Raw genomic sequence first — 16,644 nt, forward strand, 5'->3', positions numbered from 1 at the left:
CGCTGCCGCCATCTTCATATTCCAGGGCCACGTGCGGACCCCGGGCGCCGCCATCTTGTTCCGCGGACGCCACGTTGGAGGGATGGGTGGCGCCATTTTGTGCACCCCCAGCAATATGCGACCAATGGGAGCCGCCATCTTGGATGAACCCCCAGGACCCCAGCTCGGCTGACCACGCACTGCCCGAAGAGAATTCTCAACTGCTGCGGTTAGCCTCGGTGACTCTGGATCAGTCTCGGCCTCGAACACTCTCAACTGCTACGATGACCGTATTCATCAACGGGCACGAGATGTCCTGCCTAATCGACTCTGGGAGCACGGAGAGCTTCATACACCCTGACACGGTAAGGCGCTGTTCTCTCCTCATCCACCCCATTAATCAAAAAATCTCCCTGGCTTCCGGTTCACACTCAGTGGAGATAAAGGGGTTTTGTGTAGCAAATCTCACAGTCCAGGGAAGGGAGTTCAAAAATTTCCGTCTCTACATCCTTCCCCACCTCTGCGCGGCTACACTCCTGGGTTTAGACTTCCAGTGTAACCTTCAAAGCCTGACTTTCAAATTCGGCGGCCCTATACCCCCCCCCTTACTGTCTGCGGCCTCGCAACCCTCAAGGTCAACCCGCCTTCCCTGTTTGCGAACCTCACCCCGGATGGCAAACCCGTCGCCACCAGGAGCAGACGCTACAGTGCCCAGGACCGGATCTTTATTAGGTCAGAGGTCCAAAGGCTACTGAGGGAAGGGGTCATTGAAGCCAGTAACAGCCCCTGGAGAGCTCAAGTAGTGGTGGTAAAGTCCAGGGAGAAGCATAGGATGGTCATCGACTACAGTCAGACCATCAACAGGTTTACGCAGCTGGACGCGTACCCTCTCCCCCGCATATCCAACCTGGTAAACAGGATCGCGCATTAAAAGGTCTTCTCCATGGTGGATCTCAAGTCCGCCTGCCACCAGCTCCCCATCCGTACTAGTGACCGCAAATACACTGCCTTCGAGGCAGATGGGCAGCTATATCACTTCTTAAGGGTTCCCTTCGGTGTCACCAACGGGGTCTCGGTCTTCCAGCGCGAGATGGGCCGAATGGTTGACCGGGACGGTTTACGGGCAACATTCCCGTATCTTGATAATGTCACCATCTGCAGCCATGTCCAGCAGGACCACGACACCAACCTCCGAAAATTTCTCCAGACTGCTAAAATCCTTAACCTTACATACAAGGATAAATGCATGTTTAGCACCGACCGCCTAGCCATTTTCAGCTACGTAGTGTGAAATGGAGTTATAGGCCCCGACCTTGAACGCATGTGCCCTCTTATGGAGTTCCCCCTCCCTCACTGCTCCAAGGCCCTGAAACGTTGCCTCGGGTTTTTTAGCAACTACGCCCAGTGGGTCCCCAACTACGCGGACAAGGCCCGTCCCCTGATCCAATCCACAGCTTTTCCCCTGTCAATAGAGGCTCGCCAGGCCTTCAGCCGCATCAAAGCAGATATTGCAAAGGCCACGATGCACGCCATCGATGAGCCCCTCCCCTTCCAGGTCGAAAGCGATGCGTCCGACGTAGCTCTGGCGGCCACCCTCAACCAACGGGCAGACCCGTGGCCTTCTTCTTTCGTACCCTCCATGCTTCCGAAATCCGCCACTCAGTCGAAAAGGAGGCCCAGGCCATAGTAGAAGCTGAGCGACATTGGAGGCATTACCTGGCCGGCAGGAGATTCACTCTCCTCACCGACCAACGGTCGGTTGCTTTCATGTTTGATAATGCACAGCGGGCAAGATAAAAAACGACAAGATCTTGCGGTGGAGGATCGAACTCTCCACCTACAACTACGAGATCTTGTATCGTCCCGGGAAGCTAAACGAGCCTCCTGAAGCCCTGTCCCATGGCACATGTGCCACCGTACAAGTGGACCGCCTCCGAACCCTCCACGAGGACCTCTGCCACCCAGGGGTCACTCATTTTTTTCCATTTTGTCAAGACCCGCAACCTGCCCTCCTCCATCGAGGAGGTCAGGACAGCCACCAGGGACTGCCAAATCTGCGCGGCGTGCAAACCGCACTTCTACCGACCAGAGAAAGCGCACCTGATAAAGGCTTCCCGTCCGTTTGAACGCCTCAGCATGGACTTCAAAGGCCCCCCACCCCTCCACCGACCGCAACACGTACTTCCTGAATGTGATTGACGAGTACTCCCGGTTCCCATTCACCATCCCCGGCCCCAACATGACCGCAACCACCGTCATCAAGGCCCTCCATAGTATCTTTGCACTGTTCGGGTTCCCCACTTACATACACAGTGATAAGGGGTCCTCCTTCATGAGCGACGAACTGCGTCAATTTCTGCTCAGCAAGGGCATCGCCTCGAGCAGGACGACCAGTTACAACCCCCGGGGTAACGGACAGGTAGAGAGGGAAAACGGAACGGTCTGGAAGACCGTCCTACTGGCCCTACGGTCCAGGAACCCCCCAGTCTCCCGCTGGCAAGAAGTCCTCCCGGATGCCCTCCACTCCATCCGGTCACTGCTTTGTACGACCACCAATCAGACACCTCATGAACATCCCCTTGTCTTCCCTAGGAAGTCCTCCTCTGGGACCTCATTTCCGACCTGGCTAGCAGCAGCCGGACCCATCCTGCTCCGAAAACACGTGCGGGCGCACAAGTTGGACCCGTTGGTCGAGAGGGTCAATCTGCTCCATGCTAACCCCAAGTACGACTACGTGGTGTACCCCAACGGCCGACAAGTTACAGTCTCCCTACGGGACATGGCGCCCTCCAGAGCCCCACACACATCCCAGTCCCACCTTCTCCTCCACCACAGCATCGTACAGGAGGATCGGTCCTTCTGCCGGCCCTGTCTCGGTCCCCCCACCCCCCCCACCCCCACCCACCGACACCCCCTGCAGGCGCTCCCCTCCCAGGTCAACCGTTTTCCCCACCACCGCCGTCTAGGGATGCCGAAGCTGCCATGGAGATCGAAGCCACGCACCCGGAGTCACAGACGCCCGAGCCTCCACCGGAGTCACCACCGAAGCTCCGACGATCACAGAGGACGACCAGGGACCCCGATCGACTGATTGCTTCATTTTAATTGTAAACTGTCAATATAAACCATCAAATGTACATGCTATCAGAATTGTAAATAGTTACTAAACACTGTACGGAGGTATTATGGTACCTCCATAACTAATTATACCACGGTGCCATGTTTTGTAGTTTCAGGCCACCACTCCCGCCGGCCTCTTTTTAACAGGTGGTGAATGTGGTATTAAAGGTATTACGGTACCTGATAGGCTAAAGCACCATTGGTGGAAACTATATGCTTTCTATTGGTTAGAATGTATGATAGCTCCTCCCTGCTAGGCGGGGTATAAGAACCCGTGCCGCCCCAGCAGCCTCCATTCTGTATCTGAGCTGCTGGGGGAAACATTTAGCTTATTAAAGCCTTCAGTTGGACTACAACCTCGCTTTAGTGGTCATTGATCGTGCATCACACTGTTGCCAAAATTATTCAATATGTGCACAAAACAAATATTCAGAGAATTAGATGAACTTTTATTGGGGGGCAAGTACATAACAAACTTGCAGAATCAGAAGAGCTCCTACAAGATATTGTAGATCAAATAAAATCTGGAAGTTTAGAATATGGATTGATTGAACACCAAAAAGACAAAAACAATAATAGTTAGAAGGAATACCTCAGAATAAACTAGAGTAAATATTGAAGTGCATGGTGTCACACTGGAACAAATAGGTACGTTTGTCTATTTAGGGCAACCGATGACAGAAAATAGCAGGAGCAATGCTGAAATTAGAAGCAGGATAGAGAAAGCCAGAGTAATTTCATGAAGATGAAGGATGTGTTAATAACAAGATAACTCAAGTTAGTAACAAGGAATAAACTCATAAGATGCTACATTCTATCCACATGCCTCAGAAACCTGGACGATAACATAGACATAGAAAATACAGCACAGAACAGGCCCTTCGGCCCACGATGTTGTGCCGAACCTTTGTCCAAGATTAATCATAGATTATCATTGAAGTTACAGTGCAGAAGAAGGCCATTCGGCCCCCTGAGTCTGCACCGGCTCTTGGAAAGAGCACCCTACCCAAACTCAACACCTCCACCCAACACCAAGGGCAATTTTGGACACTAAGGGCAATTTATCATGGCCAATCCACCTACCCTGCACATCTTTGGACCGTGGTAGGAAACCGGAGCACCCGGAGGAAACCCACGCAGACATGGGGAGGACGTGCAGATTCTGCACAGACAGTGACCCAAGCCAGAATCGAACCTGGGACCATGGAGCTGTGAAGCAATTGTGCTATCCACAATGCTACCGTGCTGCCCTTAAGAACAAATAAATCTACACTATATCATTTTACCGTAATCCATGTACCTATCCAATAGCTGCTTGAAGGTCCCTAATGTTTCCGACTCAACTACTTCCACAGGCAGTGCATTCCATGCCCCCACTACTCTCTGGGTAAAGAACCTACCTCTGATATCCCTCCTATATCTTCCACCTTTCACCTTAAATTTATGTCCCCTTGTAATGGTTTGTTCCACCCGGGGGAAAAGTCTCTGACTGTCTACTCTATCTATTCCCCTGATCATCTTATAAACCTCTATCAAGTCGCCCCTCATCCTTCTCCGTTCTAATGAGAAAAGGCCTAGCACCCTCAACCTTTCCTCGTAAGACCTACTCTCCATTCCCGGTAACATCCTGGTAAATCTTCTTTGCACCTTTTCCAAAGCTTCCACATCCTTCCTAAAATGAGGTGACCAGAACTGCACACAGTACTCCAAATGTGGCCTTACCAGAGTTTTGTACAGCTGCATCATCACCTCACGGCTCTTAAATGCAATCCCTCTGTTAATGAACGCGAGCACACCATAGGCCTTCTTCACAGCTCTATCCACTTGAGTGGCAACTTTCAAAGATGTATGAACATAGACCCCAAGATCTCTCTGCTCCTCCACATTGCCAAGAACTCTACCGTTAACCCTGTATTCCGCATTCATATTTGTCCTTCCAAAATGGACAACCTCACACTTTTCAGGGTTAAACTCCATCTGCCACTTCTCAGCCCAGCTCTGCATCCTATCTATGTCTCTTTGCAGCTGACAACAGCCCTCCTTACTATCCACAACTCTACCAATCTTCGTATCGTCTGCAAATTTACTGACCCACCCTTCAACTCCCTCATCCAAGTCATTAATGAAAATCACAAACAGCAGAGGACCCAGAACTGATCCCTGCGGTACGCCACTGGTAACTGGGATCCAGGCTGAATATTTGCCATCCACCACCACTCTCTGACTTCTATCGGTTAGCCAGTTCGTTATCCAACTGGCCAAATTTCCCACTATCCCATGCCTCCTTACTTTCTGCAGAAGCCTACCATGGGGAACCATATCAAATGCCTTACTAAAATCCATGTACACTACATCCACTGCTTTACCTTCATCCACAAGCTTGGTCACCTCCTCAAAGAATTCAATAAGATTTGTAAGGCAAGACCTACCCCTCACAAATCCATGCTGACTATCCCTAATCAAGCAGTGTCTTTCCAGATGCTCAGAAATCCTATCATTCAGTACCCTTTCCATTACTTTGCCTACCACCGAAGTAAGACTAACTGGCCTGTAATTCCCAGGGTTATCCCTAGTCCCTTTTTTGAACAGGGGCACGACATTCGCCACTCTCCAATCCCCTGGTACCACCCCTGTTGACAGTGAGGACGAAAAGATCATTGCCAACGGCTCTGCAATTTCATCCCTTGCTTCCCATAGAATCCTTGGATATATCCCTGTGGTAGTATGTATTGGGGGTCATGTGGGACTGGAAGCCCTAATGTCATTGGCTGACAGATCCCGGGTCCTGGTTGGCCGTTGACCTCATACTCCGCCCTGAAGGCGAAGTATAAGAAGCCGGTGCCTTCCCCCGCAGGCCAGTTTACTATCGGGCTGCTGGGGAACAGACACGCTTAATAAAGCCTCATCGACTTCACTCTATTCGTCTCACGGAATCTTTGTGCGCCACAATTTATTAAGCGTGTCTGTTCCCCAGCAGCCCGATAGTAAACTCCCCATCCGCCCAAGTGACCGCAAGTACACAGCCTTCGAGGCAGACGGGCGGTTATACCATTTCCTACGGGTCCCTTTTGGCGTCACAAACGGCGTCTCGGTCTTCCAACGGGAAATGGACCGAATGGTTGATCAACATGGGTTACGGGCCACGTTCCCGTACCTCGACAATGTAACCATCTGCGGCCACGATCAGCAGGACCACGACGCCAACCTCCAAAAATTCCTCCAGACTGCCAAAGCCTTGAACCTCACGTACAACGAGGACAAGTGCGTTTTTAGCACCGATCGGCTAGCCATTCTGGGCTACATAGTGCGCAATGGGATAATAGGCCCCGACCCCGAACGTATGCGCGCACTCATGGAATTTCCCCTCCCGCACTGCCCAAAAGCCCTGAAACGCTGCCTGGGGTTCTTTTCATACTACGTCCAGTGGGTCCCCCAGTACGCAGACAAGGCCCGCCCCCTAATACAGACCACGACTTTCCCGCTGTCGACAGAGGCTTGCCAGGCTTTCAGCCGCATCAAAGCGGACATCGCAAAGGCCACGATGCGCGCCATCGACGAGTCCCTCCCCTTCCAGGTCGAGAGCGACGCCTCTGACGTAGCTCTAGCGGCTACCCTTAACCAAGCGAGCAGACCCGTGGCCTTCTTCTCCCGAACCCTCCACGCCTCAGAAATCCGCCACTCCTCAGTGGAAAAGGAAGCCCAAGCCATAGTGGAAGCTGTGCGACATTGGAGGCATTACCTAGCCGGCAGGAGATTCACTCTCCTCACTGACCAACGGTCGGTAGCCTTCATGTTTGATAATGCACAGCGGGGCAAGATCAAGAACGACAAGATCTTGTGGTGGAGGATCGAACTCTCCACCTTCAACTATGAGATCTTGTACCGGCCCGGAAAGCTGAACGAGCCGTCCGATGCCCTATCCCGCGGGACATGTGCCAACACACAAATTGACCGCCTCCAAGCCCTCCACGAGGACCTCTGCCACCCGGGGGTCACTCGGTTTTACCACTTCATCAAGTCCCGCAATCTCCCATACTCCTTAGAGGAGGTCCGTACAGTCACAAGAGACTGCCACATCTGCGCAGAATGCAAACCGCATTTTTTCAGGCCAGATGGAGCGCACCTGATTAAGGCTTCCCGCCCCTTTGAACGCCTCAGTCTCGATTTCAAAGGGCCCCTCCCCTCCACCGACCGCAACGCGTATTTCCTTAATGTAGTGGACGAATACTCCCGCTTCCCTTTTGCCATTCCCTGCTCCTACATGACCGCGGCCACAGTCATTAAAGCCCTGAACAGCATCTTCACGCTGTTCGGTTACTCCGCATACGTCCACAGCGACAGGGGGTCCTCTTTCATGAGTGACGAGCTGCGCCAGTTCCTGCTCAGTAAGGGCATAGCTTCAAGCAGGACGACCAGCTACAACCCCCGGGGGAACGGGCAAATAGAAAGGGAGAACGGCACGGTCTGGAAGGCCGTCCTACTGGCCCTACGGTCCAGGGATCTCCCAGTTTCACGGTGGCAGGAGGTCCTCCCGGACGCGCTCCATTCCATCCGGTCGTTATTATGTACGAGCACTAATCAAACGCCTCACGAGCGTCTCCTTGTCTTCCCTAGGAGGTCCTCCTCTGGAACGTCGCTGCCGACCTGGCTGGCGGCCCCAGGACCCATCCTGCTCCGAAAGCACGTGCGGCACATAAGGCGGACCCGTTGGTCGAAAGGGTTCACCTCCTCCACGCAAACCCCCAGTACGCCTACGTGGAGTACCCCGACGGCCGACAGGACACGGTCTCCCTGCGGGATCTGGCGCCCGCCGGCACCACGCACACCCCCCCCGACACCATCAACCCAACCGCCCCCCTTCCTGCCACCGCCGCACCCCGCGACCACCCCCTTCCCAGGAGGATCAGTCCCCCTCCCCTTTGCACCGACAGCTGAAACCGTGCGGCTCCCGGAGGCGACAACGCTGGTACAAGCACCACCACCACCGCCGGGGCCGAGGCGATCGACACGGACGACCAGACCGCCCGACCGACTCATGGCGTTGATGTAAAACAAAGATGGACTGTCCAATGAACATTTTGTTTTTCCTATATCCTCTGTAAATAGTTGTAACAGGACGATACTGTCCAATACTGTACTACCATGTAACTGTTCTATCCTCCCAGGACCAGCCCTGTAAACCCTTACCACCATACGAAGCATCACCCCGCCGGGTTCATTTTTGACAAGGGGTGAATGTGGTAGTATGTATTGGGGGTCATGTGGGACTGGAAGCCCTAATGTCATTGGCTGACAGATCCCGGGTCCTGGTTGGCCGTTGACCTCATACTCCGCCCTGAAGGCGAAGTATAAGAAGCCGGTGCCTTCCCCCGCAGGCCAGTTTACTATCGGGCTGCTGGGGAACAGACACGCTTAATAAAGCCTCATCGACTTCACTCTATTCGTCTCACGGAGTCTTTGTGCGCCACAATCCCGTCAGGCCCGGGGGACTTGTCTATCCTCAAGTTTTTCAAAATGCCCAACACATCTTCCTTCCTAACAAGTATTTCCTCGAGCTTACCAGTCTGTTTCACACTGTCCTCTCCAACAATATCGCCCCTCTCACTTGTAAATACAGAAGAAAAGTACTCGTTCAAGACCTCTCCTATCTCTTCAGACTCAATACACAATCTCCCGCTACTGTCCTTGATCGGACCTACCCTCGCTCTAGTCATTCTCATATTTCTCACATATGTGTAAAAGGCCTTGGGGTTTTCCTTGATCCTACCCGCCAAAGATTGTTCATGCCCTCTCTTAGCTCTCCTAATCCCATTCTTCAGTTCCCTCCTGGCTATCTTGTATCCCTCCAATGCCCTGTCTGAACCTTGTTTCCTCAGCCTTACATAAGTCTCCTTTTTCCTCTTAACAAGACATTCAACCTCTCTTGTCAACCATGGTTCCCTCACTCGATCATCTCTTCCCTGCCTGACAGGGACATACATATCAAGGACACGTAGTACCTGTTCCTTGAACAAGTTCCACATTTCACTTGTGTCCTTCCCTGACAGCCTATGTTCCCAATTTATGCACTTCAATTCTTGTCTGACAACATCGTATTTACCCTTCCCCCACTTCTTTGGTAAACCACGGTTCCCTCGCTCTACGCCTTCCTCCCTGCCTGACCGGTACGTACTTATCAAGAACACGCAGTAGCTGACCCTTGAACAAGCTGCACTTATCCAGTGTGCCCAACACTTGCAGCCTACTTCTCCAACCTATCCCCCCCCAAGTCACGTCTAATGGCATCATAATTGCCCTTACCCCAGCTATAACTCTTGCCCTGCGGTGTATACTTATCCCTTTCCATCACTAACGTAAACGTCACCGAATTGTGGTCACTGTCCCCAAAGTGCTCTCCTACCTCCAAATCCAACACCTGGCCTGGTTCATTACCCAAAACCAAATCCAACGTGGCCTCGCCTCTTGTTGGCCTGTCAACATATTGTGTCAGGAAACCCTCCTGCACACACTGTACAAAAAACGACCCATCTAATGTACTCGAACTATACCTTTTCCAGTCAATATTTGGAAAGTTAAAGTCTCCCATAATAACTACCCTGTTACTTTCGCTCTTATCCAGGATCATCCTCGCCATCCTTTCCTCTACATCCCTAGAACTATTTGGAGGCCTATAGAAAACTCCCAACAGGGTGACCTCTCCTTTCCTGTTTCTAACCTCAGCCCATACTACCTCGGAAGATGAGTCCCCATCTAGCATCCTCTCCGCCGCTGTAATACTGCTCTTGACTAGCAGCGCCACACCTCCCCCTCTTTTGCCTCCTTCTCTGAGCTTACTAAAACACCTAAACCCCGGAACCTGCAACATCCATTCCTGTCCCTGCTCTATCCATGTCTCCGAAATGGCCACAACATCCAAGTCCCAGGTACCAACCCATGCTGCCAGTTCCCCTACCTTATTTCGTATACTCCTGGCATTGAAGTAGACACACTTCAAACCACCTACCTGAACACTGGCCCCCTCCTGCGACGTCAAATCTGTGCTCCTGACCTCTATACTCTCATTCTCCCGTACTCTAAAACTACAATCCAGGTTCCCATGCCCCTGCTGCATTAGTTTAAACCCCCCCCAAAGAGCACTAATAAATCTCCCCCCCAGGATATTTGTGCCCCTCAGATTCAGATGTAGACCATCCTGTCTGTAGAGGTCTCACCTTCCCCAGAAAGAGCCCCAGTTATCCAGAAATCTGAATCCCTACCGCCTGCACCATCCCTGTAGCCACGTGTTTAATTGCTCTCTCTCCCTATTCCTCATCTCATTATCACGTGGCACGGGCAACAACCCAGAGATAACAACTCTGTTTGTTCTAGTTCTGACCTTCCATCCTAGCTCCCTGAAAGCCTGCCTGACATCCTTGTCCCCTTTCCTACCTATGTCGTTAGTGCCAACGTGGACCACGACTTGGGGCTGCTCCCCCTCCCCCTTAAGGACCCGGAAAACACGATGCGAGACATCACGTGCCCTTGCACTTGGGAGGCAACATACCAAACGTGAGTCTCTCACGCTCCCACAAAATCTCCTATCTGTGCCCCTGACTATCGAGTCCCCAATTCCTAATGCTCTGCTCCTCTCCCCCCTTCCCTTCTGAGCAACAGGGACAGACTCCGTGCCAGAGGCCCGTACCCCATGGCTTACCCCTGGTAAGTCCCCCCCCCCCACAAGTATCCAAAGCGGTATACTTGTTTCTCAGGGGAACGACCGCAGGGGATCCCTGCACTGACTGCTTCTTCCCAGTCCCTCTTACAGTTACCCATCTATCTCCAATCTTTGGTGTAACTAATTCCCTGAAGCTGCTATCTATGACCCCCTCTGCCTCCCGAATGATCCGAAGTTCTTCCAACTCCAGCTCCAGTTCCCTAACTCGGTCTTGGAGGAGCTGGAGATGGCAGCACTTCCTGCAGGTAAAATCAGCAGGGACACTAACGGCATCCCTCACCTCAAACATCCTGCAGGAGAAACATTGCACTCCCTTCCCTGCCATCCCTCTAACTTTCAACCAAGATCTGGCTAACAACTACATTTTTTAAAAAAATAATAATAATAATACAATATGGTACTTACCTCACACCAATGGGTTTTATTATTAGGTTAGAGGAGGAGGGCGGGTGGGAGACACTACACGTGTAGTGTCCCGGGTTTCCTCTCCCTAATAAAGATCTGTGGAAGAAACTAGAGGCGTTTGAAACATGGATGCTGAGATATATGCTTAACATTCCATAAACAGACTATAAGATAAATAAGGAGTTGCATGAAAGTGCAAGAATAAAAAGAATTCCTAAAAAGTGACGTGTAGAAAAGAAAATGTCCATATTTTGGTAATTTGATTTCATTTGTAAAGCTGGTCTGTCAGATCAATTTGACTAGTTTCATGGTTCTAATGTTTTGCAAAATCTCACCAGATAACCAGTTTCCTCCCACGTCTAAAGATGTGCAGGTTAGGTGGATTGGCCATGATAAATTGCCCTTTAGTGTCAAAAGATGTCCAGGTTAGGTGGGGTTACATGGTTGCGGATATAGGGTGGGGGAGTGGGCTTGGGTAGGCTGTTCTTTCAGTGCAGACCCGATGGGCTGAATGACCTCGTTCTGCACTAAATGGATTCTATGGACATTTTTGCTGCTCTTAAAATTAATGACATATGCTGCATATATATTAGACAATATTTGTAACTTGATGCCAACAATGGGCATCTTCATTTTACTGGTACCTTTCAGTGATTGGTGGTTTGAGTGGCAAATCTTGAAAAGGGAAAACCATCATGCATGATTGAGGGGGAGAGTTAATTGAAGGGTAGTGGAAAATAAGAGGCCTGGAAAGGGGAGGTGGTGGTGTACTGATATTGTCTCTGGACTAGCCGTCTGGATACCCTAGGTAATGTTTCAGGGACCCAGGTTCGAATCGTACCATGACAGATGGTGGAATTTAAATTCAATAGAACATCTGGAATTAAAAGTCTAATGATGACCATGAAAGCACTTGCCATAAAAACCCATATGGTTCACTAATGTCCTTTAGGGAAGGAATTCTGCTTCCTTATGTCATGTGGCATACAATGCCTATTGTTCAAGGGAAATTATGGGTGGTCAATAAATGCTGACCCAACCAGCGAAGCCCCACATCTAATGAATTTTTTAAAAAGTGATTTCATTGCCTGGCTCTGGTTTCCAGATCTGTTAACACTGCACAGTGATTGAAATGATTAAATAAAGGCCGTTAATAAATTTACGCCAGGGAAGTTCCGCCCAATTTCAAAATCATGGCTGGAACTAGAAACAAAAAAGGTGGACCTCCACCAGGATCTCCAGTGCCCATCCGAGGGCAGTCTGCCCTTTCACTTGGTTCCTGCACCATTATCAAACCTGCTGCTGGGCTACCAGTCAGTCCATGGTAAACGTTCATTGGAATTGAATGGCTATCAAGAATTATGCGCTGCATAACCTTGCCACCATAAGGGAACTTCTCTTGCCACTAGCTATTCAGCTAGCAGTGGAAGAACAAGAAGAGGAGAAAAAGAAAGGGAGGTGTCAATCTAGACAGCCATTTCTGTCTGTGCTGATCATGAGGAACTCATCCCAGTGTGATATCAGTAACCATCTCCCCAATATCCCATTCACACTTTACTTTCCTTCTGTCAATGGCCATCAGAGTGCTCACTTTGCCACAGTGCAAAAATAAAAGCCAGCACTCCATAAACATTCTAAACAAAGCTTACACCAAATGAAATCATGTGAAATTGCACACAAAAGTCAATAATTACCCATTCCCTTCGTTTTTGTTTTCATTGTGTCTTTGCCCTTCTTGAGTGCCCCTATACAACCCCAACTCAGTGGCTGTAGCATGGCTGGTGCATGGCTGCTGACTTAGTGGAGGAGGCTGCAGATGATTTTGCTGGATGACCTTGAGGGGTTTGGAGCCTCAAAGGCATGGCTGTGACATTGGCCACCAGATGCTGCATCATGATTGAGCCCACAAATGTGCAAATGGATTTGGCCACCACTTCCACTCTGTAAAGGATGGGCTGCAGATCTGCACCAAACCTGTGCTAAGTTGGTGCCAAGCTGCTCTATGGCATTGATTGTGGGTTTTCTGGCACACTTCCAAATGCACCACACGTTATTGTTCATACCCATCAGCGTCTTTCTGTAGTCTGCTCCATCAAAGCATTTTTCTTAGTCCTTTGCAGCAGAACTTGTGTTCAACCGAAGCTGCCACCTGGCTATAGGCGATTCAAGGTTGCTTTCTCATCATGCGACAATCCCATCTCTATGTTGGTCTCTAAATGACACATAGTGTCAGTACCTGAACTGGTGACTGCAAGTGTGGAATTGAGTAACAGAGCGTCCTCATTATCATCAATCCTCTTCCTGTCCCTCCACTGCCTGGTCAGATTGCACTTCTTTGGTTTCTCAAAGGAGGAAGGCACAAGGGTAAGTTTGTGCTGTGGACATGTGGAATGATGGAATGGGTGGGGGGTTGGTAATTAAGAGGTGCGTGTTTACATCATCTTCAGCTTGTAAATTAGAAGAAAGTGTTCGAAAAAGGAGAAATAAGATGCGAGAAGGAGGATTAGGTATGAGGATATCATCATATTCAATGGTTTCAGCCCAGTTGCTGACCATGGCTTAAGGAGTGACCTTCCCAATAATGGTCTGCGCTGCCTTGTCCAAGGGGTTAGGGCATGCAGGCACATTTGTTCACCTCCAATTAGCTCATGCTGCCACCAGTTATGCGCTAAACCTGTCCTGCAAGAAAGAGAAAGAAGTGTATCAGTGAATACCAATCTGTTTGCGTGATGTAGACGAAAAAAATTGTTTCGCATCTCCAGTTAAACTGCAACCAAAAGCTGTCCTGAAAGTTAAATATCTGTCAAGGTCTTTGTACAATTTGTTTAATAAGATAAAGTTCAATTATTTAATCTACTGAAAATCACATTTACTTGCCATGTTTGTTGAAGTAGAACTATAGACTGTGTCATTCTCTAACAATTATGTAAATGTACAAAGGTCAATGCTACATCTATTAAAGTCTAATTATTAAATTTACTATGAAATTTGATGTGCCGTATGCACATTAGGTTCAGCAGAAGTTATAAATACTCAAGTATCCGTTCTGCTGTGTCTGAATTCAGACCAACCAGACATGAAGTTTTCTGCAGAATTTACAACATATATGAAACACGGAAGATGCAAATCACATACATAGTCTACCTCCTATCTCTACCACAAGCACATGCTGGAAGAGTATATCATACACTGCCAAATGTAAACTGTATTTGAAATATGACATCTTGCATTCTCAAACGAAGGGAACCACCTCTCTAACAAGCGAGTTGAATCTAATTCACCTCATGGTTAATATTGCACTTGAAATATGAACATTCTGGTGCTCATTCAATAAAGTGTGCCATCTATTTTGCAAATATAGTTCACCAGAACGTACAAGTTCACTACAAAGTTTACAATGTATTTGAAATATGACCATGCTTTACTTGTGCCAGTGGACTGTGGAACAGGTGTGAAAGTTAGTCTGGTCTGTTTAAAGATATATGGTGGCAATGAGGAAACAGGTTAGATTATCTTCTCACCTTCTCACAAAAGGATATTTTCTCCTTTCACTGTAAAGTGGATAAAAGTTTCATTCTCAGCAGTGTCATCCCTTATTTACTTACATACAGGAAGGGTAAACCCATTCTTCCAATTTCCGAAATAAATTCAGAATACAATTTGTATTCCTGTCACAGAAAATGTTTTAATTCCATTTACACTTAAAAACATAAGAACTAGGAGCAGGAGTAGGCCATCTGGCCCCTCGAGCCTGCTCCGCCATTCAATGAGATCATGGCTGATCTTTTGTGGACTCAGCTCCACTTTCCGGCCCGAACGCCATAACCCTTAATCCCTTTATTCTTCAAAAAACTATCTATCTTTATCTTAAAAACATTTAATGAAGGAGCCTCTACTGCTTCACTGGGCAAGGAATTCCATAGATTCACAACCCTTTGGGTGAAGAAGTTCCTCCTAAACTCAGTCCTAAATCTACTTCCCCTTATTTTGAGGCTATGCCCCCTAGTTCTGCTTTCACCCGCCAGTGGAAACAACCTGCCCGCATCTATCCTATCTATTCCCTTCATAATCTTATATGTTTCTATAAGATCCCCCCTCATTCTTCTAAATTCCAACGAGTACAGTCCCAGTCTACTCAACCTCTCCTCGTAATCCAACCCCTTCAGCTCTGGGATTAACCTAGTGAATCTCCTCTGCACACCCTCCAGTGCCAGTACGTCCTTTCTCAAGTAAGGAGACCAAAACTGAACACAATACTCCAGGTGTGGCCTCACTAACACCTTATACAATTGCAGCATAACCTCCCTAGTCTTAAACTCCATCCCTCTAGCAATGAAGGACAAAATTCAATTTGCCTTCTTAATCACCTGTTGCACCTGAAAACCAACTTTCTGCGACTCATGCACTAGCACACCCAGGTCTCTCTGCACAGCAGCATGTTTTAATATTTTATCATTTAAATAATAATCCCTTTTGCCGTTATTCTTACCAAAATGGAAAACCTCACATTTGTCAACATTGTATTCCATCTGCCAGACCCTAGCCCATTCACTTAGCCTGTCCAAATCCCTCTGCAGACTTCCAGTATCCTCTGCACTTTTTGCTTTACCACTTATCTTAATTGGGTTATTAATATAGATGTCATAAAGAGATAACCTTGCAGAAATTGTATTATTGTTAATGCTGATTCCAGCTCATGGTTATTAATGCATGTGCGTGTGTAGATTTACAAAGTGCAGCTGAATTTGAATGTTTGAAAATGCTATTGCGTTTCACAGTTTAAGATTAGAACAAGCAAAGACATGAGCAATGGGGAAAACAACTTTAAAGGTCATAAACAACATTTGAAAAATCTCAGTCTTAATATTAATCCTATGGAAAACCCCACTTCCTCCAAAGACCATGATGTGGAGATGCCGGCGTTGGACTGTGTAAGGTGTTCGGGCAATTCGGCCTTTTTGGAACTGCCCAAGAATAAAAACTCAGAGACTGTAAACTGACCTTTCAGTCAAGAGAACGGAACCAGTTTTCCCAGCAGGCTTGGTCCGCTGAGCTGAGTAGGGACATAAGTACATAAGTATTTACAAACCCCCCCCCCCCCCTAGGAGCTACAAGGAAGAAGGAGCCAGACAACGAGATAACATCAAAACACAGACAAAGGGGCACGGGAATACACAGGAGGCCTGCCTGCAAGCAGGACAATGGGATGGTCATAGCCCCATGCAAATGTAAATGACCTGGCCTCCACCAGAGCAGAATCCAATTAACACCCCATCAACATAGCGAGGTGAGAATAGCAGCCATCTCCGGAGCAGCTGGAAGACACTGAAATTCTCCACAAGAGAGCCTAACCTCGTTATCCTAGAAAACAGACTGTCTGGGTTCAGTATATTGCGCTGGAAAAGCCCCTAGAAGATAAGCGGTAG

This window comes from Scyliorhinus torazame, chromosome 2, assembly GCF_047496885.1.
Source record: "Scyliorhinus torazame isolate Kashiwa2021f chromosome 2, sScyTor2.1, whole genome shotgun sequence".
Classification (NCBI taxonomy): Eukaryota; Metazoa; Chordata; class Chondrichthyes; order Carcharhiniformes; family Scyliorhinidae; genus Scyliorhinus; species Scyliorhinus torazame.